Genomic DNA, 27,298 nt, shown 5'->3' with positions numbered 1-27,298 from the left:
TTATAGATCCAAAAATCTGCTTGGACTATGAGATGATGTGGAACTGTATAATTGAAGTAGACATTCTTACAAAAGTGATCTTTTGTGCACTCGTATTTGGTACCATAACTCATCTGTGTAGCTTGACCTGTCTTTCCTGTTTTTAGCAGGCCTTGATGAAACCCATGTAGTGATTGCTCCTCATTTTCAGCTAGCAACTTAAACTTAAAACTTATGTAAAATATAATAACTATTTTCCTTTTTTTAATTCAACACAGACAGTAACTAAGACAGAAAACTTCTTTGTGATTGTAACTGGGAGAGGATATTCATAGAATTAATCTATAAACCAACTAACTATCTATCCGTAATTTTTCTTCTAAAGCATAGGTCATATTATTAAACAATTTGTTTATGGTTTAATTTCCAAGCCCTAAGTCAACAGAGTACTGCACTTATGAGAAGTTATCAGTAAATTTAAAATATGTTTTAAATATGTAAGCTCTGAGTTGCCCTGGGATTTCAATATTCATATTAAGACTCAAAATGGAAATTATTTAAAATACTTAATTTAGATCTATGAATATTTTAAAAGACTAATTTAACATGTAGGATGTAACACAGTACCTAAAGACTGTTTGCAAATCAGTGAAGTTAAATGAGGTGGTCTCTGTATTTTCATTTGAAGTTATTTTAAAATGTAGGTAATTTCTTGGGAGTACCACATGGAGCTTTTTAGCTTATGTTTTGTTAATTATAGCATATGTATAATTTTCAGTAATACAAATTACTTAGCTTTTATTATTTTCTTAACAGACTAAACTGATGAATCATAACATGTTCACATTAAGTACTGGCATGCCGTTTCAACAAAAAATGAGCACAAAAGCACAGACAATGCTCATATAAAATATTATAAGTAATCATCCATACAAAACCCCATTTATTGACATTGACATGTTAGGAAAAGACACAAGAATAGGGGAATTTATTTTAGAATTCTACTATGAAAGCCTCAATCATTCTCCCAAGTTACTATTCATGCTGTCAATAAATTCATATTTATCTGTCACAGAAATTGTTAATATTACAGTCCCAAGACTTTCTTTCAAAAAAGCGGCATATAATTACTGTGATTGATACACTTATGTCATAAGAAACAGAAATCTGAAGCAAGAGTTCTGAATTGTAAATATTACAGAAATCATTACAAATTACAGTTATAATAAACAATAATCCAGGTATCTGACTTTTTTTAATCCACAACTGATGAATGCTATCAATCATGCTGGCATCCATGTACTACTGTGAATGCAAGGAAGGAAACAATGATCAGCTGTGTAACATCAGCTCTTCCAGCTGCTGAACAGAGAAATTGCTGTATGGTATTTGTATAAACTTAACCATGCATTTGACAGCACTGTGCTGAATACAGCTGTGGTACTGCCTGGCTTTCCTCTCTTGGTCCAGCAAACGCTCTCCCAGAAAACACATGGGCACAAAATGCACCAGTGCATGGTTATGGTCATGAAAACTGTTATCATGCACATCAACCACGAGGATGTCTTCAGCTAGCTCTCCCTATCCTAGTACCTCCTTCTTTGGTCATAAACCAAACCTGACCATTTTCCATTATGTTTATTTTGTTCTTAGTTGAAAAGTTCTGAAATCATGAGAGTTTTTATAGTATGAAACTGAAAGTATGAATTCAAGCTGTCTTACAGCAGGCATTTCAAAATAAAGCAGCCTTCCAAAAGTCTTGTGTTATACATTCCAATCCAATGTACATGTGGCATATGTCATAAAGTATTTAAAATGCTACTAGATGGTGATGATTGGGGTTACAATTTCAAATTTTCTTTTTCTAGGGGAAAGCATGGCTTCAAAAGTGTGTTCTAAAAACTGACATACTGCATATTCTTGCTGCAATTAAAGAAAAAAAGAAGTGAGATATCTTTGTCTTTTAAAATAGCAATGCTAACATATTTAGTCAGTTTTTAATTAGCTTTGAGATATAAATAAGAGAAAACTAATAGCTACAACCCAAAATTTGTTATTAGAAACTGATTCTGATTACTATTTCATTTCCAAATTCCATCTAAACATTTCAAACAGGAGCCCTTTAAACCTTGATAGTCTCATACCAAACACTGATTTCCTCTGCCTTTGTATTTGTACTCTATGAGTGTCCTAGTTAGAACAGCTGGGCCCAGTTCATCACTGGATGGGTGCAACCCAAACCTGTGTATTCTATAGCCTTCCATGCCATTTCCCAGAAACTGTTGTCAATAGACTATTTGCACCCTCTGCCCAGAGCAGCCTGACTCCTCAGGCTACAAACTAGGTGTTAAGAGGCCTGCGAGATAGAAGGGTGTTTTTGTCCTCACGCCCATTGAGGAACCCCCCACCCTGAGGGAAGTACTGAGCATTCCTGCCTGAACTGGAGAATATATAATCTTGGAGTCTGGGGACTTTTTTTTACCACTCGTGGGATCCAGAGGAAGACTGCAGATCACCGCTCTCAACCAGACTGCAGACCACCACTCTCGACTGGACTGCAATCACCACTTTTCAACCAGACTGCAACAGCTCTCTCACCAACAGGTTTTTCCCCTCTCCCTTTACTCTGGACTCAGGGGCCCCAAGGAACACCACTCTGTTCATGCCCCTGGGTGCTGAGTTATACATTTGGGTTTTGTGGGTTAAAACCAAATTGCTTGTCCGTATAATCGTACTTATTGTATTATTTTATTAAATTGTCATTCTGACTTATAATCTCTCTTTTGGGTTGAGTTCATTTTCCCCTGCTGGTTTATCTTTAAACCAACACAATAAGAAAACATGAAATGTAGCAAAATTAGTTGAATAAGTATTGAATATTTTTTTGGTATGAACTGGAAAGTATACATAAGTGCACATATGTTATGTTATGTTTATTACAATTAGGGATAATTTGGCAGAGTTTCAAGACACTGTGAGGTTTCTGATAAACACAGAAATAGTCTTTTGTACTGGATTTTTCAAATAATCTAAATAAAACCAACAGTAATCTGTCAATGGTGTCCAATAAAAAAAAACTCTAATAAATATGTTAAAATAACAGGTTAAAGATTAAAATTACATATCAGATCAAAATATGTTATTGATTACAGCTGAGTTAATGTTGAGTAATTCATATAACTTGCTGAAGTCATTTGAATGAAAGCAGCTATAAAGGGATTTCACAAGATAGTTGCATCAATTGTCAAATAATGTGAGACTTCTCATGTTGCATATCAGGTATCAGTGTCTCTCCCTCAGCATCACAGTGGGGTAGAGAGGTGAGCAAAAGCTTGTCTACATAGAAGGTAAAATAGGTATAAAACCACATTGCAAACTGGAAGTTCAGGGATTCAACTAATGGAACAAATTCTATATGAGAAAGTTTTCTGGGATTCAACTTATGGAACAAATTCTGTATGAGAAAGTTTTCTGTCTTGTTTGAGACTTGTTTATGTATCAATATATATTGGAATATATTTAAAAAATTGTTAGAGGACTTACTGTTCTACTTCCATCCCAATTATTCTGTGGAAACTGAGGATGTTTGTGATACAAAGCAGCCTAGGAGACACAATTAGAGAGCAGAATCAGGGTCTCATTGTGCTAAACAACCAACAGATTAATCAAGCTGACAATTGAGAGGCAACTATTTGCATTTGAAAAAAGAGTGCAATGAATTTGTTATACTGAGGTCTTAATCCTTCTACTTCTAATCCTGCAGGTAGCTTAATTCAAGTCAATGGCATCGCTTGCCTCAGTAAAACAAGCAGGATTTAATTCTTCCTCAGTGCTGTGCATTAATTAAAATGAGGAGCAGAGACCACTAAAGGAGACATACAACAGGTTTGCCTTCAAGTCCTTTGTGTCTGCCTGAGAGGAAGAGAGATACTCAGAATTGCTGTTTTTCCTTTCAAAGGGCAGATTGTGCATGCTGTTCTTTTTACATTTCTGTCTTTCATCATGGAATAATGAAAGACTGCATTTTCTTCTACAAGGCTTGTTTGCACAGGGAAATTCACTAGTGCATTTATAGAAGGGTATAATCAGATCAGTGTAACAACCCATTGCTAATATGGTTATGCCAGAATAGTTACATCAAAAATTTCTCCATTTTAGACAGCACCTTTTTTCTGAAAGTATGAACATATGACATGTGGCTGCACTGCTATGCCTACAGAAGTCCTCATCCACACTGACCGGGATTATTTCCTACATAATTTAATTGTCCTCCTGCAAACTGGTTGAATCTCTCATTGAAGAAATACTCAATTTTATATTTTCACAGAGAGCTCCAACAATTGCCATGAAATCCCCTCTAGTTGGGCTTATCACAGGCACCCACTAAGCCTCCTGTCAATATAATTCAGGGAGTAATCCCAATCTAACAGGGAATTTGGGGTTGCATATGTCCACCATATAATCTGGACAATTATACGATCAGCTTTGACCTCTCTCCACAGTGATGCTTGTTAGACCTTTGCTCCCTTATCTCCAAAGCCACCACTTCCCTTCTGGCTAAGAACCAGAACTAACTCAAACCTTTTTGGCACTGCCGACAAATTTTGCAGAGAAACACATTTCAAGGAAGCTGGTGGGATCCCATGGGGACAAGAGAGGGTGGAGGAAGATCTGTAGGGCTCTAAGGAAACTACAGCCAGGACAAATGAATACCAAGAGAAAAGGGGTATGAGATGCTGTGAAAAGGTAAATCTTCCTCATTCATCTTCAAGGCCACTGTTCCCTTTTAGACCTTTTTCATTCCTGTGCTGGTCTGGACAACTAAGTTGCTTATAGCTTTTCACCGTCCAGAATTTCTCAAATTGTAGAAAAAGCAAAAGAGGCAAGGCTATCCCATTGAAGAAGGAAGGGATGTAAAGCACAGCAAAGCCATACAACCATACATACCATACAGCTGTAAGTTTATGTTCCTTGTGAGAAATAGAACACTGAACGGAAGAGACACAATTTTTCATGGTAAAACAGCTCCATCACCAGCTCAGGAACAAACCAGTCCATCTTGCCATAAAATAGCTACAGCATAATATATCCTGGAAAGCAGCTCTGTGGAGAATGACCTGGGGTCCTGGTAGACAACAAGCTGCCCATGAGCCAGTAGTGTGCCCTTGTGCCCAAGAAGGCTGATGGTATCCTGGGTTACATTAGGAAAAGCCTTTCCAGCAGGTTGAGGGAGGAAATCCTGCCCCCCTACTCAGCCCTAATGAGGCCACATGGGGAGTGCTCTGTCTGGTTTGGGGCAAAAGACAAGGACTACTGGAGAGGATCCAGTGGAGGGCTACCAAGCTGTTTAGAGGAATGGAGCATCTCTGTTATGAGGAAAGGCTGAGGGATTTGGGCCTGTTTAGCCTGGAGAAGAGATGATTGAGAGGGCATCTTATCAATGCATATAATATCTTAAGGGTGGATGTCAAAGAGATGAGGCCAGGCTCTTTTCAGTGGTGCCCAGCGACAGCACAAGGGGCAGCGGGGATAAACTGCAACACAGGAAGTTCCATCCGAATATGAGGGAAAAGTTCTTAACTATTAGGATGACAGAGCACTGGAACAGGCTGCCCAGAGAGGTTGTGGAGTCTCTCCCTTCAGACATTTAAAACACTCCTAGGTGTGATCCTGTGAAGCCTGTTGTAGGTGAACCTGCTTTAGCAGGGGCGTTGGACCAGATGAACTCCAGAGGTCCCTTCAACTCCCAACCATTCTCCCATTCTGTGATATAGGGGAGTCAGTCCCTACTTGTAACCAGTGGGCAAGAACTTCAAATGCAGTGGTATAAAAAAGAAAGGGAAAAAAACCCCCAACACCTTATCTAACCCTTATTTATCTTCTCTGCTCAGTAATTTTCCCCATATTATTTTTAACTCTTCATCTACAAGGCCAAAAAATATCTCCAAGGTAAGCTTCACACCTGCCATCACCATGACTCTCTACCAGCTGCTTTTAATTGTCAGGTTAGGCATAGGTGGAAGAGAAAATTAGAACCACTGTTAACTGTTTCTGGGCTGTTTTGTTATCGGACATGTACATCATATCATATGAGTCTACGTTTAATATTTATTAATTTTCAATGCTACAGTAACTAGGTTAAAAACAATAGGCTGGCACACTCAATGCCGTTATCCAATGTGATGTCTCAGCCCTGTAATTCTAACAAAAGGCAGGGGGAGGGGTATAGTGAATCATTTTAAGCTGTCCTTAAATAACAGAGAAGATAAAATGCAGATTTTTTTGTCTTGTCTTTTTTGTAGTAAACAACAGAGTAAATGTTCTTATAACTTAAGTGCGAATATAAAATTGGTGCAGTATCATAGCAACAGACAGAGGTTTGTGTCAATATTTGAATGATTATGAACATCCTTGTTCAGTGTGTTAGATACTGCTATGTCATAAGGAAAACCTACTAAAATAATGCTATAAAAGTAAGGTGTTGAAGCTGAGTATCTTAGATTCCTTAATGATAGCATTTATTTAGCACTGCAAGAGTGAATTCTTTTTCTCAAGAACCTTACTTAATGACAGAAAACAGATCACAAGAGTCCTGATATACCGGAACCAGAAACCCTCAGATATTTTTTGAAATTCTACTTGAAAATTTTCAAATCAATGTGCAAAGTAACATGTTTCAGGAATAAGTTTTCATGTTTACTGTTCAAACTGGGTGAATTGTCAACAAAATGTAATGGAAAAGCTTGCTTTATTGAAGTTTGTGGCAAAACCAGCATCTTTTGTAACATTGCATCTGTATTTGTCCAGAAACAGGGGTTCTGTGGTAGGCTGAATTTCCTTTTTTTAAATGATTTCTTGCACCAGGTTACTTAAATCTGTTTTGTCCAATTCTTAAATTTTGTGTGTTGTAACCAAGCAACATGACTAATATTTTGAAAAGCACCGAACTAGGTTCTTACACCAGGGCTAAATTCACAGAAAAATGTGCTGTTACAATATGTGCCTCGCAAGGACATTGCTGTGCAGTGAAATCCCTCTGTAGCACCATGACATAGGAGCACCATGCACACTAGGAGAGGTATTTATATGCCTATGTGTTTGTGTGTGCCTGTGTGTATAGAGCTAGGGCTTGGAGCATAAACCCCCCACAAGTCAAATAAAGAGCTATTACAGCTGGTTGGTAAGACATAAGGGAGGAAAGATATCCTAAAAATGACAGTAATATAACCATGGGTTACATAAAGTACCTGCATTAGGATCCAGAGTAATGAACCTAATTATAGTCCAGGCTTCATTTGTGTGCTGACATTCCCTGTCACATGTTGTTTTATTCAAAATAAAAAACATTTAGCAGAAAGGGTTGATGGTATTCCCTCTTTCCATGCTAACCTTCGTACTGTTTAAAAAATAGAAATGGTTATGAGGAACATAGAGAATGCAGCCAAAATCACCTAACACTGTATTTTAAGAAACAGGAATGATGTTTGAGACATGTTTTTAATTTGTAGGAATCAGTAAATATTTCCCAGTGGTGAATTCTGACTGGTGAGAGGCACTTGCTCCAGCTGTGTACAAGCCTCTGCTAGTTCAACCAGAAGGACAGCCAAACAAGAGTACTGTTCTTCTTCAGCAGGAAGTTTGGAGGAAGAAAAAGCGTCCCTATACCTTTGCCCTAGTAACTTTATCAGTTTTTCCTAAAAATTCATGAAAACTTGTACTCTGACCACATCAGACTAGTTAGGGCTTGCCAGCACATCTATGGTTAGCCTATGAGCACTAGTTAAGGAAGGGAATCTCACCACTTCATCCTGTTTTGGCAATGAGTGCCAGTTTTTAAGTTCTAGTCTCTCTGAATATGTCTGTTTTGTAAAATACTGATTGCTGACTTTGGGGGCTTATTGCTGGCCTTGGGGTCAAAAGGCATGGAATGGCTGAAAGCCATGCTGCTCAGGGTTAGCTTTCTCTATGGCAAAATGATTTGGGCTAAATATGTCCCATATAGAGTATAGGGAGTAGGTAATGCATAGGCAGCGTGGACAGCTGGGGTCCATGAATTAGCAGTGGGGCTTCAATGGTGTTTTAGTCCTTCCACCTTCTTAAAATATAGTACTGGCACTTCTAAAGTGCTTTGAAAATTGTATAACTTCCCCTAACAGAGGAGAGACTTTAAATAAGGATCTAGAGTGCTGATTTTTTTTGAGCTACAGTGTCTTGATCTGATTCTAAACTAAAACGTTGATTTTTCTAATGATGTGGGCCAAAGTTATCTAATATGCTCCTTTATAGAAGCTCTGGCAAATATAGAAAATCCAAGAGAAAGATAATAGAAAGGCTAAATAGGATATGCATGGAATGCCTTAATTTCACTACAAGCTGGGCTAATTAACTCTAATTCCTTTTAATGAAAGGAGTGATAAATAAAGTAGTATTCAAGCTCTTTTCTCTTATCCTTTACTTGCTTCAATGTTAGTATTACTCTATTGTCTTTCTCCCCTGATTTTCATAGATGTAAGAGAAGAATCAGGCCCTTTCTTTTTAAGGAGAAAATTCTTGAAATCAGAACTCTACTCTTGCACTGAAAATCAGCACAGCACAGGAAAGACAACCACATCCCTGAGCTGGTTTCTGGAGGCACCTGAAGATGTTATTCCACTTGGAAACAGCTTGTCTGCACTTCAAGTTGACTTCTTTTGGAAAAATGGGCATGCTCATTTTCCCTGAACATTAAATTTGGTATGTTTTAGTCAAGTTTCTTTTTCCTGTAACCCTCTAAATGGCTGTTGTAGAGGTAGATTTGTCTTTAAATTAAAATGAAGTTTAATAGTGCCCCTCTTGAGTAATAGCAATGGATAATGGCCTTGTAGTCCTTTGTAATTGAAAAATATATGATTTCAACTGAAAAGATGCATTTTTCTTATCCTTGGTCTCTCTTCCCAGACACTTTGAAGTCTGAGAAATGATGCAGCAGATGCTGAGCCGAAAACTAGGAGATATATATGATTTAAGTGTCAGCTGCCTGGTATTTACTGTTCTTTTAGTTCACTATGATAGAAGACCGCAGCTGTGCAAATTAAAATAGAAATCTTAAAAAGATCATAATTTTTATTTCCTTTTGTTTTTTTCTGCTAGGTTTTTTTATTTTCAAAGCTATACATTCTCTGTCAATTAAAACCAATATATATTTTATTATATTTTTTTACATATTAGTTTTGTTGTTGCCAAGGGCAACTACAAAAGAAATAAACACAAACAGCCAGTGTGTTCCATGCTTGTTTTCTATTTGTTACTGTGTCATGGGCAAAACATTTAAGAAGATAAACTCATCGTCATAATTTTGCTCTGTTAAATTAGGTGATTATTGGTTCTGTTCATGACAGCCTCAATAGAGAAGGAAGGTATGAGGGCTACTGGACTACATTCTAGCTTGTCTCCACACGAGAATTTTGGAACGAGGTGGGTTTTTGTAGTTGATGACATCACCTATACACCAACACAGTGATCACCTGTATTTTTTAACCATTGGCCATTGGCTATTGCTCAGGAATGTTTCAAAAATAAAAGTCCTAGACACCATCAGTATGTGGTTTCTTTTGATACTCACCCTTCCTTATAAGGGTCACAATATATAAAGGAGTCACACATATATAAAGGAGTCACAAAAAATAATTTGTCTGTACTACAGTTAAACTGTCTGTATGTTGTATGTAAGGGAAGCTTCCTCTATTGTTATGGACTTTGATGTTTGCATTTTCTTTTAATCTGTTCTCCTAAAACTGCTATAATCCCTACACCAATATATCTTCAATGTCACAACTCAGTCCTGTAGCTCAAAAGAGAGAGTCCTAGGAATGATTTATAAAGCTGAAAAATCATGAATTTCCACCAAAACATACTTTCTAGCCATTGCATTTGCTGCTTTTCTCCCTCAGATTCTGTTTTAAGGTATAATCTAACCCAAATGCAATAAAGACAGACTATTTTTCCCACTCAATCCACCTTTTCAGATTTTAAGCTCAAACTCAACTCCAGGAATGAGCAGCCCAATAATATTTTTTGCTGATATCAGAAGAGGTGATGTCTGAAACAGTTACAAAGATCAATGAGGATACTTTGGAGACATGACTAATGTAAAAATTACACACTATAGAAAGAACTGAAGCTACTGAAGGGAGAAAAACTAAGACTAAGGAACCAGTGACCTCTAAAACAAAAGGTTCAGCTCCAATTCCATTGAAAATACATCAAAGTCATTGTGATTTTTCTGTAGGCTACAAAGAAGGCTGAGGTTTCAGTCTGCTACCTTGTAATTAAAAGTCATTCCTTCATGTAAAAATAATCAAATGTTTTAAGAAAGGTGAAATGTTTTGCAATATTTTGGTGCTCTCTTGAGGCACTCTCACATCCTTCATGTGCAGACTGATTTTTCCCTCCTTTTTTCTCACCCGATAGTACCATGTTTTATCCATTGGATGGATAAGAGGTTATGTTGTTGTGATGGTTAATCACTTGTAGTCAAAGATACAAATATTACAGTGGAGCTGGAGGGGTTAAATTTAACAGGTGTGTAACTGACAGGCATGTACAGGATAAGCACTTTTTATTACGTACTTCTCAGTGCCACTCAGTTCACAGTGTGCTCCACAAATATTGGCAAGGAAATATGTCATGTGCCAGGGAATGAGTAATAGAGATTTGTGTGAAATATGGATGCCAGAGAATGTCTAATTATAGCTCATGAAAGACCAAACAATAACTAATAACAAACCCCAACAGAATCATTTCCTCAAATTAAAGGTGGATTAACGATTTCTGACTTGATATAACTGACAATATTAACAGTCACTGAAATTCCTATGTGGTCAAGTGCCCATGGGTAAAGAAATGGCCTAGATCTGTGGAAAAGAAGGTCTGGTCATGACAGAGTGCAGGATGAAATCATCTTTACTTATGCAAATGACATTCCAGCATCTTAAATATAAAACTGTGTGTTAAGCTAGGTTAGAAGCAGAGAAGAAGCAGCTTTTTCCCTAACTAAAAAAAAATAAATCTGACTTGCACTTCCAACATTCAAAATAAGGCAGCAGATGGAGTTGCTAGGAGACAGAAGGCAAAGAACAAGAGTATGAATGTATTCCAGTGTTTCTACACAATAGCAGAGTATATGAAATGAGCCGGGGCTACAGATCTCACCATCAGCTATGACTGTTACAAGTGATGAAATGTAGTCTTTGTGCTAACCAGGTAAATGATAAATCTGAACAATTTTAATAAAAGGATCTATGAGAATTATATTATGTGATATTTAATGCTGCTCTGTAGGCAATCTTTGTAACCAAAAAATTACTGTATAATTTAGATGGGAAGGACCTCAGGAGGTCTAGTCCAACCTCCTGCTCAAATCATGACCATGCTCAGAGCTTTATCCAGTCATATCTTCCAAGAATGGAGATAGCATAACCTATCTGGACAACCTGCTCCACCTCCTGACTGCACTCAAAGGGAGGAAGAGTTTTCCCCATATCCTGTCCGAACCACTCTTCTATTAATTCGTGCCTGCTGTCTCCCAGCCTCGCACCTTACACTGCTGTGAAACACATGGCTTCATCTCCTTGCTGACATCCCTGCAGATATCAGGGACTGCTTTCAGGTCCCTCCAGAGCCATCTCTTCTTCAGGCTCCACAAGCCCCAGTCCCACAGCCTCTCTTCATGGGACAAGGGGTTTAGCCATGACCACCCTGGTGGTCCCTTCTGAACCTATCCCAGTTTATTGATGCTTCCTGTACTGAAGGCCTAAAACTGGACACAACATTATTTGTGTGGCTGGCTGTTCTCCTGTTAATACAGTTCTGGATGATGTTAGCCATCTTTGGCATTTTTTGCCAAGGTATACTGCTGGCTTATGCATCTCTAATTTTGAACCCCACCAATACAGAAGGTCATCAATAGCTTGCTGCCACTCCAGGGCTTTTACTTTTTATTACAGTTGGTTAAACAACATAAGAGACAGAAGATGATGTAAGGTGGAAAGAATAATAGGGTTGTGTGCAGTAATGGTGAAATGTGAAGTGAAAGTAAAGCCTGGCTGGGCAGCTGTCTTGGGAAAGATGAAATGGATGAGGAATGAAAAAGTTTCAGTGGACTTTGATTATAGCACACTTAAAAAATAAAAAAGATTTAGTAACAAAATGATTTTCTTGTAGGAAAATCTCAGGTAATTTGGCCACCACGAGGTAAGAAACTGTCATGGATGGGCTTTGTAAAATAGATTAGAAGTTTAGAATATAAATATTAAAAGTTTAGAATATAAATAGTAGAATATTCATTGAATGCCTAAGTTCCTCATCTCCTTCTTTATGTTGATTCTAATGAGTGAAAAAAATGAGAAAAATTGTATCCAGTTATAGCAAAATACTTACATTTAATAATATAAGAAGAAAAGAGTTTATAAATTATAGTATTACAAGGTCATCAAATTTTGAGACAGATGTCTGTAAAAAAAAGAAATGTCATGAGCAGTATGTAAGTCACAAACTTAACTGGTTCTATGAGTAGAGAAAAATTGCCAAGTAAAAAAAAAAGCAATTCCTCTGGTAAACAACAAAATGCATGTGGTTGTGTCATGATTTAACTCCAGCCAGCAACTAAGCACCACTAAGCACATTTTCTCCCCCCCCCCAAGTAGTGGGATGGGGGAGACAATAGGAAAACTCAAATTCATGGATTGAGATAATGACAGTTTAATGGAACAAAAGAAGAAGAAAATAAGAATAATGATAAAAGAATTAGAATACACAAGACAAATGAGGCACAGTAGTCTTGCTCACCGATTTGCTGACTGACGCCCATACAATGACCGATGCTCTGGACTGATGTTCCAGAGTGGTGAGAACTGATCAGGTTTTCCCCTAGTTTCCATATTGAGTATGATGCCACATGCTTTTGGATATCCCTTGGGTCAGTTTGGGGTCAGCTGTCCTGGCTTGCTTGGCTCCCAACTTATTGTCCCTGTCCAGCCTCCTTGCTGGCAGGAAATTATGAAAAGCTGAAAAGTCCTGGACTTAGTAAAAACACTACTCAGCAACAACTAAAACACCAGTGTGTCATCAACTTCATTTTCATACTAAATCCAAAACACGACACTATATCAGCTATTAGGAAGAAAATTAACTCTATCCCAGCCAAAACCAGGACAGCTGTGAATAGTTCTTCATTAAACCTGAGATCTGGGACTACAATGTAAAATGGCAAGGATTATGAAAAAAGTTGAGAGGAAGTTGCTCAGAGTTTTGAGATAGAGGCAAAGACTACCTCAAAGCTTCCAGATGTACCACCCAAATTTACAAATATTGTAAAAGCAAGAAGGACTTATAAATATGAGTTAAATTAAAAGGTCAAAAGAATAAGCTACCTCATTAACAAAATAGAAAAGATTACTTTTTGGTAAAAAAATAAAGATTTTTATAATAACTTCAATTAATTCTGGTTTAACTTCCATTACTAATAGAATTAGTATACAGAAAAAATTATACAGATAAAAGAAAATAAAATTATTGTAACAGGGATTTTACATCACACTAATGATTCAAAAAAAAGTTTGCTGGAACAAAACACTGGGTGGAAGGAATAAAGTGGCATAGTTCTTATGTGGATTTTAGTAAACTACTGGATAGTTATCCATTATTATTTTAAATATTTATTCCAAAAGCAATTTGCAATAAATTCTGTCACTTAAGTTAAAAAATATATCAAAAAACTATGAGGACTGCCAGTTTTGAGCTATGTATTGAATGTAGATGTCTACTAGTCTTCTGTAGAGTTCAGTATTATCATCTAATTGTAGTTGTTAATAATCTAAAAAAAATCCCCAACCTTTGAACAATGTGTTTATGTTCTTATGCAATAGGGTGTTGCAGGTAATCACAGAGTTGACATAAAGAAAAGCAAAAAAAAAACCCAGTTGAAAATAAGAACAGATAAAAATAACAAAACTGTTGTCAGATCTTTGAAAATGCAGGTAAGAAGGCATTTGGGCAGAAACACAAGAAGCGCAGAAAATAGAAACAGGCATTGGGGTGAAAGTGGGCAATGAGTCAGGGAGGAGTCACCAAACAAGAAAAAGTTGGCTGTGCAGTGCGGGAATCTGTACACAGCATGAAGCCCTGGAGCAATGCTGGTTAACCAAACCTGATCTGCAGCATTCAGCACAGGCCCTGTCAGTGATTGAAATAAAAACAGACACCCCCCACACATCCAAAAATAAAAAAAAAGGCAAGTAAGCAAAGTAGGTAGGGCATTCAGTGCATGACTGGCTGATACTAGTTCTCAAGCTAAGACTTAGAAGGACATGAGCTTCAAATAAGCTTCAGTAGCTGGCATTGCCAGACTTCTCCCAGTTGCAACTTCTCTGGTGCTGGCTTGCACACAACCTCTGTAAGGATCTAGTGGCGAAAGGATGACTGTGTCTGTGCTGGTCACACCACCTGCTCTAGGGTTGGATTCCCAGTTCTCCAACCAGCGAATTGTGTTCTACAACTTGCTGTGCTCCCCCTTGAGCAGCCCGGCCGTATCTGTAGCACTTGGATATCACAGATGAAGCAACTGTCCCTTGCAGTCCCTTACTCAGAGGCAAGTCAAACACTGGTGTATTTGTGTGATGCCAAGGGTGTGTTTGCATAAGGAGTTATGTATTATGACAGCTCACTGCCTGGTAGGAAGGGGTTCGAAGGCTGGGCCAGGTGGAGGTGATGAGAGCTGGCTTGCTTCCACCCATAATGCTTATTGGAGCAGGTCCTGAGATGGTTTTATCATTGAGTCAGTTCCAGGTTTAGCTGGATGGATACCAAGTTTTTCCATGAAGGATCCAGCATGTGCACACGGGCAATAGGAGCAGGCTCAACTGACAGCTCAAATCTACCCAGAAATCATGTTTGCCATGTACTTTAACTCAGTCTTGCCACCTGGCAAGTGTTCAAAGTGAAAATAGGCACATTTCATCTAGGAAAGCAAGTGTTCACTGTCTTCACTGCAGTCTGGAAAACTTTCTGCTAATTTTCAGGTCTCCTCATCCAAAGGACTATAAATATTTACCATGTTTTCCCATGTGCCTATAGAATTTAAATATGTAAACATCAAATTTGTAGAGAAACAAATTAATAAGATTCAGATCCATGACATGCTTATTTCATCATGGCTAGGCTTCGTGAACGAAGATTTAGGAAGGCTCTATCCACGTTTGTTACAAGCACGCTGGTGGCTAATGAGGCCAATACGAGACAGACATACCCAATTGCAACATGCTTATTTAATATCAGTATAAAAAAATAAATAACTATTAATGTTCCTCATCTTATTTTCCAGTGACATTATATCTGTTCTTTAAGAGGAAGAATTTTTAGGATGAAATTAGATAAGGAAAAACATGAACTGAGTGGTGAGAGCATTTTGCAGCGTCAGCACGCATTGTGGATGAAACAAGTTCCCTGAGTGCTCACCAGAAGGTTCACCATGTTAGATGTGAGGGGCTGAACAAGGCTCTGCAACTTCTTTGTGTCTTGGCTGGAGGAAATACAGGAGGGAGCACAAAGTAAAGGATGGACTAAAACTCCCTTTGTGCACGGCAGTTCAAGAATTCCTTGATGCTTTTGCAGCTGTGCCAAGGTCTCTACCTTGGCAACTGAGGTGGTGTAGGTTTTACATTACTTTCCTGAGGGTAGTAGTGATTCTCTGCACTGAATAAGCATTTAAGGCAGGACTGACTAGTACTTCATGATACAGCACCATCAAGCCAAATACAGTATCTGAATTGGCACAGCATATAGTCTATGAGTCTTTTTGTGCCTTGCTTCTTTCTGCAAAGCTTTTTTCTACTTGTGATGCACTACTAGGAGTAATTTCCTGAAGACAGCTTTTTCCTTCACACTCTTAATTTCAAAGGTTGAAAGGTTCCCTTTGCTTTTTTGTTTTTATCATTTCATCACATGCTCAAGCACTGAGAAACTAAGATTCAGATCACTACTCTGCTGAGGGAGAGGTCCAACCCGCCTTCTCCACATCCTAGATAATTCCTTTCACTACCAGGCTACTCTGGTTCTAGATGCTCCTTCCTCCTATTCCTTGAACTACCCTGCCAGTTGTTCATTTCTCTGCATGACTAATGCCCCCATGTTTAGGTTACCTTTTCAGAGAAGGAAGATGTGGATTTGAGTACCTCCATGAGGCTTGGGAGAAAAGGTGGAATATGTCTCAGGTCCTGGTGAGTACCCTAATATTTATATAATTTGACACAGAGTGGGTAACTCCATCATCATCTTTGCCTTTGGAGGTACCTAAAGAAAAGCTACAAAATTCAATTGCTATTTTTATGGAACCTCACTGCAGTCTTATTTTCAGATCAAGTACTTGATTGGTAACTTCATGGAGGTGAAGCAGATGAAAGGTATCAGGTGTGACACTTGGGATATGTATGGAAGGTCAATCCATATAAAGGACATTAAAACCAAACAAGAAAGTGATTGGTGAGTCTATGTGATTTGGGGGATAGGGAGCAGTCAAGCAGATTTGCTGTTGTAGTGTTGGATACAGAGCCACACATAATACTGCTTCTAACCCAGACCCTTTTATGTAGAAAGAAAACTGGTTAATTCTGAAGGATGTCTCTCTGTTCATCTTTCGCTTCACATAAACATCTCTGGTGTATCTGTGGTACTTGGCACATTGTAGTCTGCTGTCATTCCACAACTTGACTTCCTGTGGTGTGAAATCATTAGCTGACTTAGACTTGTAAGGATTAGCTCTGCTTAAAGGTGTAGTGGGAAGATGTCCCTGTAGAGCCGAGCTGAAAAGCAGTGCTGCTGCCAAGACAGCAGGTGCCACGTTAAGTGATTGGGACATAGACTTTTCTCTCCTCTGACCATCTTAAACTCACATTCAGGATATCTCTAATTGACTATTTCTTGTGACTCTTGCTGGAAACAAAATTTGCTTGGGGGCCCCTACATTCCTTAAATCTGCGTATTCTATATGATGTTGTTATGAGTTGTTATATGGGTGTGGCATTTTAATGAAGATGTGGTGAGGAGGCAATGGGTGAAAAAATTATTTCATAAGGCAGTAAGGAATGCTTTAAGATATTTTATCTTTCATTAGAATCTAGCGTGTTATTCATTAGTGAAAAGGCCACTGCAGAACAGGTTCATACAGGAAATGAAGAAACTTCGGCGAAAGCAGATGTCAGATAAAATCAGCATTCAATTTATCTCACTCTAAGTAAAAGGAAAATATGTACATCAGCTTGGGCTCAGGGACAAGCAAAATGTTTTCTGGTTTGGTGTTTAAATTAACACCTAACTGAAATGGCTGTTAATATGCTTTAGTGATTCAGTGTACCAAAACTAAATTTACCTTCTAATTAAATCAAATAGTCAAACTCTAGCATTTAATCTATCTTACTGAATTCCTAAAGAAGGGACAGTGTTTAATAACCTTTTGATTTAGCTGCGGTAAGAGTGATAAAGGAAAGGAATTGAAAACTAATGATTCTAAAAGAGTTTTTTTCTCCTTTACAAGTGCAATTGAAATAATCCTTATTTGTTTCAAAGTAAATTTGAAGGTAATGGAAGCAGATTTTTGACCTGGCCAATTGGATAATCTCAGAAAGGTGTAGTGATATAAAATTACCACTGCCTCCTCCTCCAAAAAAAAGCAATTATTAAAATTTGTAAACTTGACTGCTTGAGATTTGATTTGACTTCTTACTGCTGCTTCAGCAGCAGTGAACCTTTCCAGCAAATTCAAATTATTAAAGAGAGTTTATTTTTGCTACTGAACTTAATGTCAACTTTGTCTACAGTTAGTAAATCCATTTGAAAATATTATAAAGAATAGTGATTTAGTAGATGTGCATTTGCTCCTTTCCAATCTTGTTGATTAGCCTTTGATACATCACAATAGTTTGTCTAAAAAAATTGACGAATTTGAAGGAGTTTACTCAGTGTTTTGAATTTATTACAGAAGTCCATGACATGGAAAGCCTATCTTGGTTTGCCGTATTCCAATAGCTCCCAAAGCTGTTAAAAATAGTTGACCAAGATACAAAGGAACAAAAAAAATCTTGTCTTGAAAATATTGAATGCATCTGCAAACACTGGGGAATTAAAAAAAATCATTGGACTTTTAATGTCAAAAATGTGCTGGGAGGAGCCTATTTCCCCTCTCTCCTCCAAACAGCACATCCATTCACTCCACCTGCTTTCATTCCTACTCAAATCAACATTTGCCCTTACTGACTTCCAGGATATAAGCTGTTTCTTCACCTCTCTAGATCTCTTGGCCTTTCCACAAGAATTATTAATGTCAAGAATCATACTGACTTCATCCCATTCCTAGTAGTAAGCACCACAACTTGTCTCATCAACACATGAGATACTGTTGTTACGATCCACTCCGGAAAAAAAGGGGGGGGTAACCCAGGTTCTTATCAGTAATTCCCTCGGGGTGGATTAGAGTGAAACGACACTGAATAATCGGTGTCTGAAAACATATATAGATAGGGTTTATTTTAACAATTTTGTTTTAACAGGTATGTTAGCATTTTGGGTGTTGCCATCTATATTATCTATCATAGGGATAACCCCTGGGGGGAAAATGCATAAGGGAGAGAAAGGAAAGACAGGATAAGGCTAAGGGAGAGTAAGAGAAAGACAAGCTGAGAGTGGACAGATGTATATAGCCACCGCCCACGTAGTCCAGCGATGAAACTTGGTAGTTGCCGCTTCCATGTCTGTCAATTGAAGTGATGGCCTTAATCTGCTGGGGGTGAAGGAGGGAAGCCCCCACACTCCAAGAAGTTATGAGTTATTATATCCATGGTCAGTGTCACGGGCCATGCCTCGAGCCTCCAACCTCTCCTGGGCCTGCGCAGAGTTTCTCTGTCTGGCCTGGTTCCTACCTTTCAAGACTGGCAGAGGGGGGATGGGTTTTGATGGGCCATCAGAGGTATAATGCAAAAGTCCTGCAGAAGCCTGCAAAAGTCCCTTGGCAATCCTAGAATGCATAAATCATTAACCGTTTCAGTCTCTGACACCTCTACTTGCAAATTCAACAGTGCCAGGATCCATGTTTCAATCCTCTGGCCAGCTGGCACGGACTAGCCTTGCTCATGCTACTGAAGTCTCATAAACAAGCTTGCTACATTCCATATGTTGGGAAATAGTGCCTGGCTTTTTCTAACTCTGGATCTATGCTGAGGATTTGTTTGGGAACTTGCTAGCTGGTCAGGGCCGGAACCATACCAGGGGCACGCTGTCCACAGTAGAGAGCGCGAAATCACAGCGTCAGAGTCTGTCTCTCAGTTTGCCAATATAGACACAACCAGGTAGACTTCTTTTTAAGATCTTCCTGGATCTCCTCTTGAATCCACAGTCTCCTCTGGAGCTGGTGGGGCACCTACATGTGGGGAATCTTCATCTCTCCCCATCCAGCCTGGGCAGTGACAGTACAGATGTGGAGGGGACCCCTCAAAAAGCACTTCTTCAGTATCCTTGTCCCATCTGTGACAAAGGGAGAGAACTCTGGCTTTCGCAATACAGGGAAAGTATCACTTCTGCTTTTACAGACGGTGGCTTTATTATTTTCTGTCCTTTTTGGGAAATCAAAAATTTCTCAGGGATCAGAGTCTGAAAATTTTTATTTAGAAGGGAAAACAACACTGCAGAGACGTCAATTTTCAGAAGATCCATTTCAACTAACACCTTTGAAAATCTGGCAAAATCTTATGTGTTTAGAAGTAAAATATAGCATTTCCTTTATTTCAGAAAGGGTAGGTTAACAGCCTGGTATTTCCAACCCAATGCAAAGAGAAACTTAAGAGAGCTGAGGGGGCACTTTATTCAAGTCCCACACAAATCTGACTCTCCTTTGAGATTTATTTCTGTAAAGTGACAGCCACAAGCTCCAAATCATGAAACTGAAGTGTTAAAAAAAAAAAAATAATTCCCGTATTACAGAATAGCTTGCAGAATATTAAGCTTTCAAGTTTTCTATTTCTAATTTTATCACAGTCTTTTTTTTTCTAAAGTTTTTGTCACACAGCAAGAAGGGCATGGTTACCACAACCTTGCATCTTGTGATGAGATATGTAAGTCAGCTGAGTCCTAGTACAAAAAAAAAAATTCTAGTTTATCCCAAACACTTTTTTTAATTGTAGTTCATTGAATTTACAATGGGCCTGTCAGATTTGAGGCAAGAGAATAAAAAGGTTTTCAGAGATGCTGTTGGCTCCAACTGTGACTCCTTTTTTATTGAAATAGGTTTTAGTTCTGTGTATTTGCTACAGAATGTTTTCCTCAGTGTTGTTTTTATACTGAACTGAGACTTGGCAATGTTTTCCATTGGAATGCAACACTGTCATGTAAGGTCAAAGGGAAAATGCTAGTCAGTGTTTCCCAGTGGTTGTACACACATAACATTATGTCCTTTAATTGAGCTCAGCTTTTATTCCTGAGAAATAACTGTTATTTTAGCTTGAATCACGGAAGATATATCAGGCATAAATGTATGCAGCTTTTTATGTCTTACGTTCAACAGTTGAAGAAAAACACCTTGTCATAAAATATTATCAATTCTAACTTTCTAGAACCAATTTTTCTTCCTTCCTGCCTTCCTTCCTGCGTTCCTCCTTCCTTCCCGCCCCTCTTCTTTTCTGCCTTACTCTCCCCCTTCCTTCCTTCCTTCCTTCATTCCTTCGTTCCTTCCTTCCTTCCTTCCTTCCATCCTCCCTTCCTTCTTTCCTTCCTCTCTCCCTCCCTCTGTCCCCCTGTCCTCTTATATTGGATTTTTTCAGGGAATGGGCAGAGGTGGAGGGGTGTAATAGAAAGGCCTAGACCTTGGACCACATTTATTCTAAGCTTTGGCAGTGATTGCTTTTCTAACTGGTTCAAGTAAAGTCCTCTCATATCTTTTGTTTCTAAAATTTTGATAAAAAATTTTTACCTTTCTCTGTAAACTCTTTGAAGAGTATCTGTATACAAATCTATTATTATCTCTGCTAGAATCCTTCCAAGTAGTGTTTAGAAGCTTATAGAGAATGAGAGGATAGGAATAATTCATTCTTTGATTTATTTTGAATCTCAGCTTCTTGAATGACAGAAATGCAATGCCCATTACCTTGAAGCTGGACACATCTGCAATTCTGTTAAGTAACAGAGTACTGCTTGCACAAGCTGTAATTTAAAGGTTGAAAAATCTTGCATCATCCTTGAAATATAAAACCATAGATGCTCAGTTTCCCAACAGTGTGTTTTACAAAGCTCCAGGCCAACTCCTTAAGTAAGCCCTTACACAGTCCTGTTTAGTCCTTTTGAAGGGAAATTATCTAATTCAATGTATCTCTTTTATTTCAATATGAATTTGTCAATACAAATAGAGATAAATTAAAAACTAAGAATGCATCTCTCTTGTTATGTTTGATTACTGAATCAGTGGAAAATGAATCTTCTTCAAGACAAAGTAATTTCCCTTTCACATGTCTTACCTAGTGCTATATTACCACAGGTCTCTAGCCTCTATAGCCTGTGGCTTTATACCAGAGGTGAGATGCTATAGGACTCTAACCCTCTGCAATAATTGTGAGGGTTTTAATTCTTTCTGAAATGTCATTTAAATCCTATTAGAGAGAGAGGTCCAGCTACAAAATTGAGTCACACATCTCAATTCTTGATAAATGATCTTGATGTGATTACACTTGGAATTCAATCTCTTAAGCAATTTTTGTTGCAAGTGAAATAAATTTGCTGTAGCAATTTCATTAACCACAAATAAAGGAGTGTTGATTATTGTTTTCATTATGTTACAGTACTATGTTTATACCAAGAAAACTCACAAGTGAGTTTCCAGAAGTGCAACGGACTTGAGATGAGCAGATGCTGTCTAGTAAGTAGCCCTGTATACACATTAGCTCTGGTCCTAGAAACAATAGATCTGTGTTAGCATGGCAATGGCCCAGGGTAATTATTTCTACCCCTGAGGAAGGGCTACTTCCCATAAGTGTAGTGTTACTTGACACTGTTATATAGCATTTAGTCTAAATCAAGCTGAAATATCTTTACAAAGTGAAGAATTTCAGATACATGCATACATAGATACATGCAGCAGATAGAAGTAATTGCTCACCACCAAAAGTGTATTTACACTACAATATTGGTTAACCTTGTGTTTTTCCTAGGTTCCAGCTCCTTGTATTGCAGACACACTATTTCAGTCTGATGTGGAGCAGAGTGGTTCCTTCAGGGGGCTGGGGGATACAACTGAGAAGTAGTTTGCACTACAGTCCACGTTATATAGAATGGACATAGACCTGTCTATATGTCATCCCTGCAAGATAGGAGTCTTCGTTCTTTGATGGGGGTAAGGAAGACAGATAAACGATGTCACCTAGCTTTATAAAATAGCTGTAGTTTGTTTGAAAAATTCGTGGATCAAGCATTAATTTTTCCAGGACTTGGCCATTTTAATTTTCCTTCCTCTGCCCAAAATAAAAATAAAAGAAATTTTTTATTTAGGTACCAAAGCAAGGTGGGTTGTTATAAATACTTTATTGAACAAATTGCAGATGGAATGTAAATTACTTTCATTCATTTGGATGGCAAAGGCTCGGGCTGTGCCTTCTGAAATGTAGCTTACAACTAAATCAGCCTCTCCTTTGCTACATTTTGCAGTGAAGTCATAATTGTGTGTTTGACATTAGTCTGTTGCCATGGATAGTAGAAATCAGGGTAGGATATGATGACATTAAAAGGTCACTTCAATCTCTAATAGCTATGGTTCTGGGAATGACTAATGGCATTGTGCTGCTACAAATGTAGAACTGGAACAACATGATGGACTGTAACTGACTTGTATAAGTATGAATACCTCTGAGATTTAGAAGAAAGCATGACAGGACCGTATTAAATAGTGAATGGGTTTATTTTTCATTTTGTTTCTTTTTGAGAGAGATTGTATGCATGGACATTGGAGGGGATCATTTCACCTGTACAAAAATGTTACAGCAGAGTAGATGTATCAATAAATGTTATTTCTAGTATAAATTTATAATTGTATTTAAACAATCAGCCCTAGATAATAGCTTACAGGGGAATTACTTGAACTAATAAACATTACTATTTTGGCATTTTAGAAACATTTCAAGACCATTTTTAAGATGTAACTCTTCTTGTCTGATCATAGGAAATAAGGGAAAATGTTTGTTTTCAGAAGGGCACATTTGAAGTGTCTAACTGAAACCATGGAGCTCCTGCTTGATTTGGGACAGTTGGGTTTGATCTGGCAGAAGATTATGACCAAGTCATTCTGAACTGTTAACACAGCCCTGGTGGTTATGTCTCAAATATTTTAGGGAATGTGAAGGAGATGGAGCACAGATCTCTACTACAGCAAAAACTGTTAAAACAAAAAAGAAACACAGATTATGTCAATTGTGAAGACTGTTTTGTAGAATTTCTGTAATGCTCTAATATAAAATTTTTATTTACTCATGCAGTTCATGAGGAAAATTTAAAAAAATAATAAAATATAAAGCCTTTTCACGATCTCTCTCCTTTTTATATTTTCTTCCACTTCTCTTTTCCTTCCTTCCTTTGTTCCTTCCTTCCTTTCTGCCTGCCTTCCTGCTTACCTTCCTGCCTGCCTTCCTCCCTCTCTGTGTCCCTTCTTCTCTTCTTTCCTTTCTCCCCTGAATTTTAGAAGTGAATGCATTCTATACTCAGTCCTTCTATTAAGCTATTTGTTTTAGCACTTAGTTGTAACCATTTTCTAGTTGTGGTATGTTTATTAATTAACCAGTGTAGACACATATGTGTTGCTCTGTGTTTCAATTTTACATGTAGAGAAGTTCATTGCACATTTTGCATTCTTGAGAATTGTTTGTAGGTGGTTTCCTTTGTTCGCAAATCCAAACAATCTACACCAAGCTGCCATTCACTGCTGCTGTGAAATGGTGGTGTCTCCATCTCCTTGAAACAATACTTACAGCTTCATGATAGGCCTAAACAGCTCTTTGCTTTAGTGCCACTTGCCAGTTATGTGATTTCTCATTCACAGTTCTCACGACTTGTACTCCAGAGGAAAATTTCCTTCTGTCTCTCAACCACTGTTTTCCAGGAATATCATAAGAAGACACAGTGTCCAGAGAAGAGTAGAACTTAGACTAAAACCTGGATAACTCACAGTGCTCTTCTCACTGTCAATAAAGACCCTGCTTTCAGCAACTGACTCATCCCATACCAATGTACTTCATTTAGGAAACACAAGAAGCTCAAGTATCCTCCAAGCTTTTCCTGGTGCTGAAGTAATCCAGTGCTGATCATGATGCCAGAGTGTGCTGCCCAGCATGTGCTGACTACAATACCATTGGCCATTTAACCTAACACATAACCCTTGGCTACATCTACACTGCTAATAGAAGAGGGCAGGGGCCAATTCCTGACCCTATGGTCACAGACTGGCTTATGTCCCTGCTACCTGTGGCTTTTCATGTGTCTATTAAATTTGCCTGGGAGACAGTTAGTTGGTGTGGTCCACAATGCATTCACGTAGAGAAGAAAAATTAAGTAACATGGGTGGTCGAGCATCCCAAGCTGACCCTACAGCCTCTCCCTTTCTATTTAGCAGTGAGAAACTACCTTTTGAAACTAATTCAGTGCTTGGTCTTAAAATGGTAAGAAAATCAATAATAAATAAATAAATGAAATGCAAATCAACACCGATAAAAAGCCCTCCCAAAATGCTATCTAGATGTGCTGGCCAGCACATACCACTGTAAGGCTGCCTTTTGAAAACATTTTGGCAGCAAAGGGAGACTTTTCAATGTGGTAACAGCCCTATTTGGATTTTCTTCCAGAAGGCTGGAAAGAGGGCAACGTTGCCTTTATTTTCCCAGTTCTGCAACCAGTGGGAGCCCTTCAGTCCCTTTTTCACCTCCCCTGACAATAGCAAGTAATGTGACACCTGCTATTGGCACTGCCTCCTAAGTAGAAGTTTTGGTATGCCATGGTGTATGCCTGTCCACAGCTTCTGCTCTATAAAGTAGTGAAATACTTATGTTTCTAAAGGAGAATTCCAAGATGCTTGAGAATGTCCCTTGCAAATAGTAAATAATCATCATGAATTTGCATTTTGTTTTTAAAGCTTCCAATGGAGGTTTACCATCATCAGCTCCACTAAAAAGTGGGAGTAGGGCATCTCACAGTTAGGGGTCTTGCCCAGGTGACAATAAAAGATCGGAGTAGTAATCCTTTGCATTAATCACACATCTCCCCTCCTGATGATGAGTATGTGGCCATTTGCAGAGGCACTTTACCCGCAGCAGGAGGAAGCAAAGGAAAAGTAAATCCTTTCTCTAGTCTCAAGGGCAAAGATAATTTTTTCTTCAATAATAAATTTTCTTCTAAGGGTGCACAACTACACCATTGGAGTATCTGTCTTGTGTCTTGGCACACACTAGAGATGATCAAAGCAGCAGCTTTTGTTTAAAGCAATAGAAAAGCAGGGTTTTGGAACATCCAGGGTTGGATATAACACCACAAAGCAAGGAAGAATCACAAGAGCCAAACTATTTAAATTTTTTTTTTAGCAGTTTGCCAGTGTGCAAAATAACAAGGTAGATCAAGTGACACAATTCTGAAATTGTTTAGTCAACAGACATTCTTTCCCTTTTTGTTCTCCCACAGATTCCTTGAATAGATTTTGGACATGTAGATTTTTTTCAGTCCAGATAATCAGTCCAGTCATCAAAATAATGTTGCTATATTCCATGACAGTGAGAAACAGCATTTTTTTACCAGTATTTTTCTTTGTGAGACGAATACAAACTCTGCTATTAAAAGACAATGAATAAACCTAGGCACCCTGTTAATAAGAAAAAATTCTCAAAATGAAGCAGATTTTATTCATACTAGTTCTACTTTTATATAAACATAACATTGAATCAAGCAAAACATTGTCATAGTATTTCTATAAGTGATTCATTAATTTCATACCATCAAACAGTATAAAGAAGGCAAACATTCTCAGTACACAAATAATAATTGAAATACATATTTTTAGGCACCTTGTTCTTTTCAGGAACTTGAGCTCTAAAGTATTGCTTGTGAGTAATTATCAGTATCAGTAATCTGATTTACATGATTTATTAATGCCTTGCTAAAAAGCTCTGATGTAACTGTGCGGCTCAATTTTCTTTTTTCTATAGGGAGAAGAAAATCTCAAGCTCTGTCATAATCAGCTGGCTTATCTCCAATAATTCCAAACTAATTTAAGCAGCCAAGAACTGGGTGTTAACTTCTCTTATATGTCAGGAGAATAGGTAAGAAAATAAAACAAAACTAATCAGTCAAACTGTAGCAGATCTTTACTCTGTAGCAGTGGGAGGAGAGAGTGAGATCAGCGGTTCTGCAAAGGTGAAGTGACCAGCTGACTTCTTTGTCTGCTAGCCTGCATGTTCTCCACTAGCAAAGCAAGAGGCAAGACATTTCTACCTGCTACTTTGTGAATAAGGGGCTTTCCCATGCAGTCACTCTGCTCAATGAAGCTGTGTCCTGGTGACAGTCCTCCCGAAGACAGTTTATGCCTCCATAATTTCATTTCTTCTTGCATCACACCTGTGGAAAGAAACAACTTAGTTAATGACAAGAGTGATGCATAGCTTTAATTCTCATTGTTATGAATATGAGCAAGGTCCCATGAGAACACTGGAAGTAATTACATTATATTTTCTTCTGCCTTAGCTACTGGGGCTGGCTTTGTTCATAGCAGATTTTACAAGAATTTCTTGCCATCTTTAAGCCTGGCATTTGACAATTCTGCCTTGAAATAGTTTAGGATGTGTCATTTCAATGCTGAAGAACAGACAAAGGCATTTGTTGCTGAGCTACCTTCCATGAAAGAAACAATTCCTGAGCTACCTTCCATGAAAGAAACAATTCCCACCTCCTGGGAGTTTTCAATTTTTTCTGTTAGTATTAAAGTATCACATGTCCACACTGCATTGTAATGGATTACTTGGTTTTGTAATTTCTTTATTTAAGAACAAAAGCAGTCTATTTCAATTTATATATAATATGTATTTCTATAATTTGAGTTTAGTCTTTTAGAGTCATAGAAGGCAGAGTACAGTAGGTTAACACAAAACACTATGAACTGAATTCTGAAAATACAAGTCACATGCTTCTATATATTGTGTGTAGGAAGACAAGATTTCCTTTTCCATGTGCCAAATAGGCTTCTATTTAAAACATAGTAATGCAAAAATGTGTTATTAGTCAA

The 27,298-nt window shown here is 38.0% G+C and overlaps 2 long non-coding RNA genes across 2 annotated transcripts; one reads left to right on the top strand and one right to left on the bottom strand.

Moving 5' to 3' along the window:
- Positions 1-1,819: 1,819 nt before the first annotated feature.
- Positions 1,820-26,664, bottom strand: LOC120324255. Its single transcript, XR_005565429.1, has 3 exons — positions 26,512-26,664; positions 3,523-3,582; positions 1,820-1,902 (listed from the first exon to the last, which is right to left on the bottom strand). It is a non-coding gene; the product is annotated as an uncharacterized LOC120324255 (long non-coding RNA).
- On the top strand, positions 16,015-27,298 carry LOC120324254. Its single transcript, XR_005565428.1, has 4 exons — positions 16,015-16,232; positions 21,831-21,907; positions 22,200-22,381; positions 26,226-27,298. It is a non-coding gene; the product is annotated as an uncharacterized LOC120324254 (long non-coding RNA).

The sequence above is a fragment of the Pipra filicauda genome, unplaced genomic scaffold (assembly GCF_003945595.2).
Source record: "Pipra filicauda isolate LSUMZ 115617 unplaced genomic scaffold, ASM394559v2 scaffold476_size470866_pilon, whole genome shotgun sequence".
Classification (NCBI taxonomy): domain Eukaryota; kingdom Metazoa; phylum Chordata; class Aves; order Passeriformes; family Pipridae; genus Pipra; species Pipra filicauda.
This window is presented reverse-complemented; position numbering and strand designations above follow the sequence as displayed.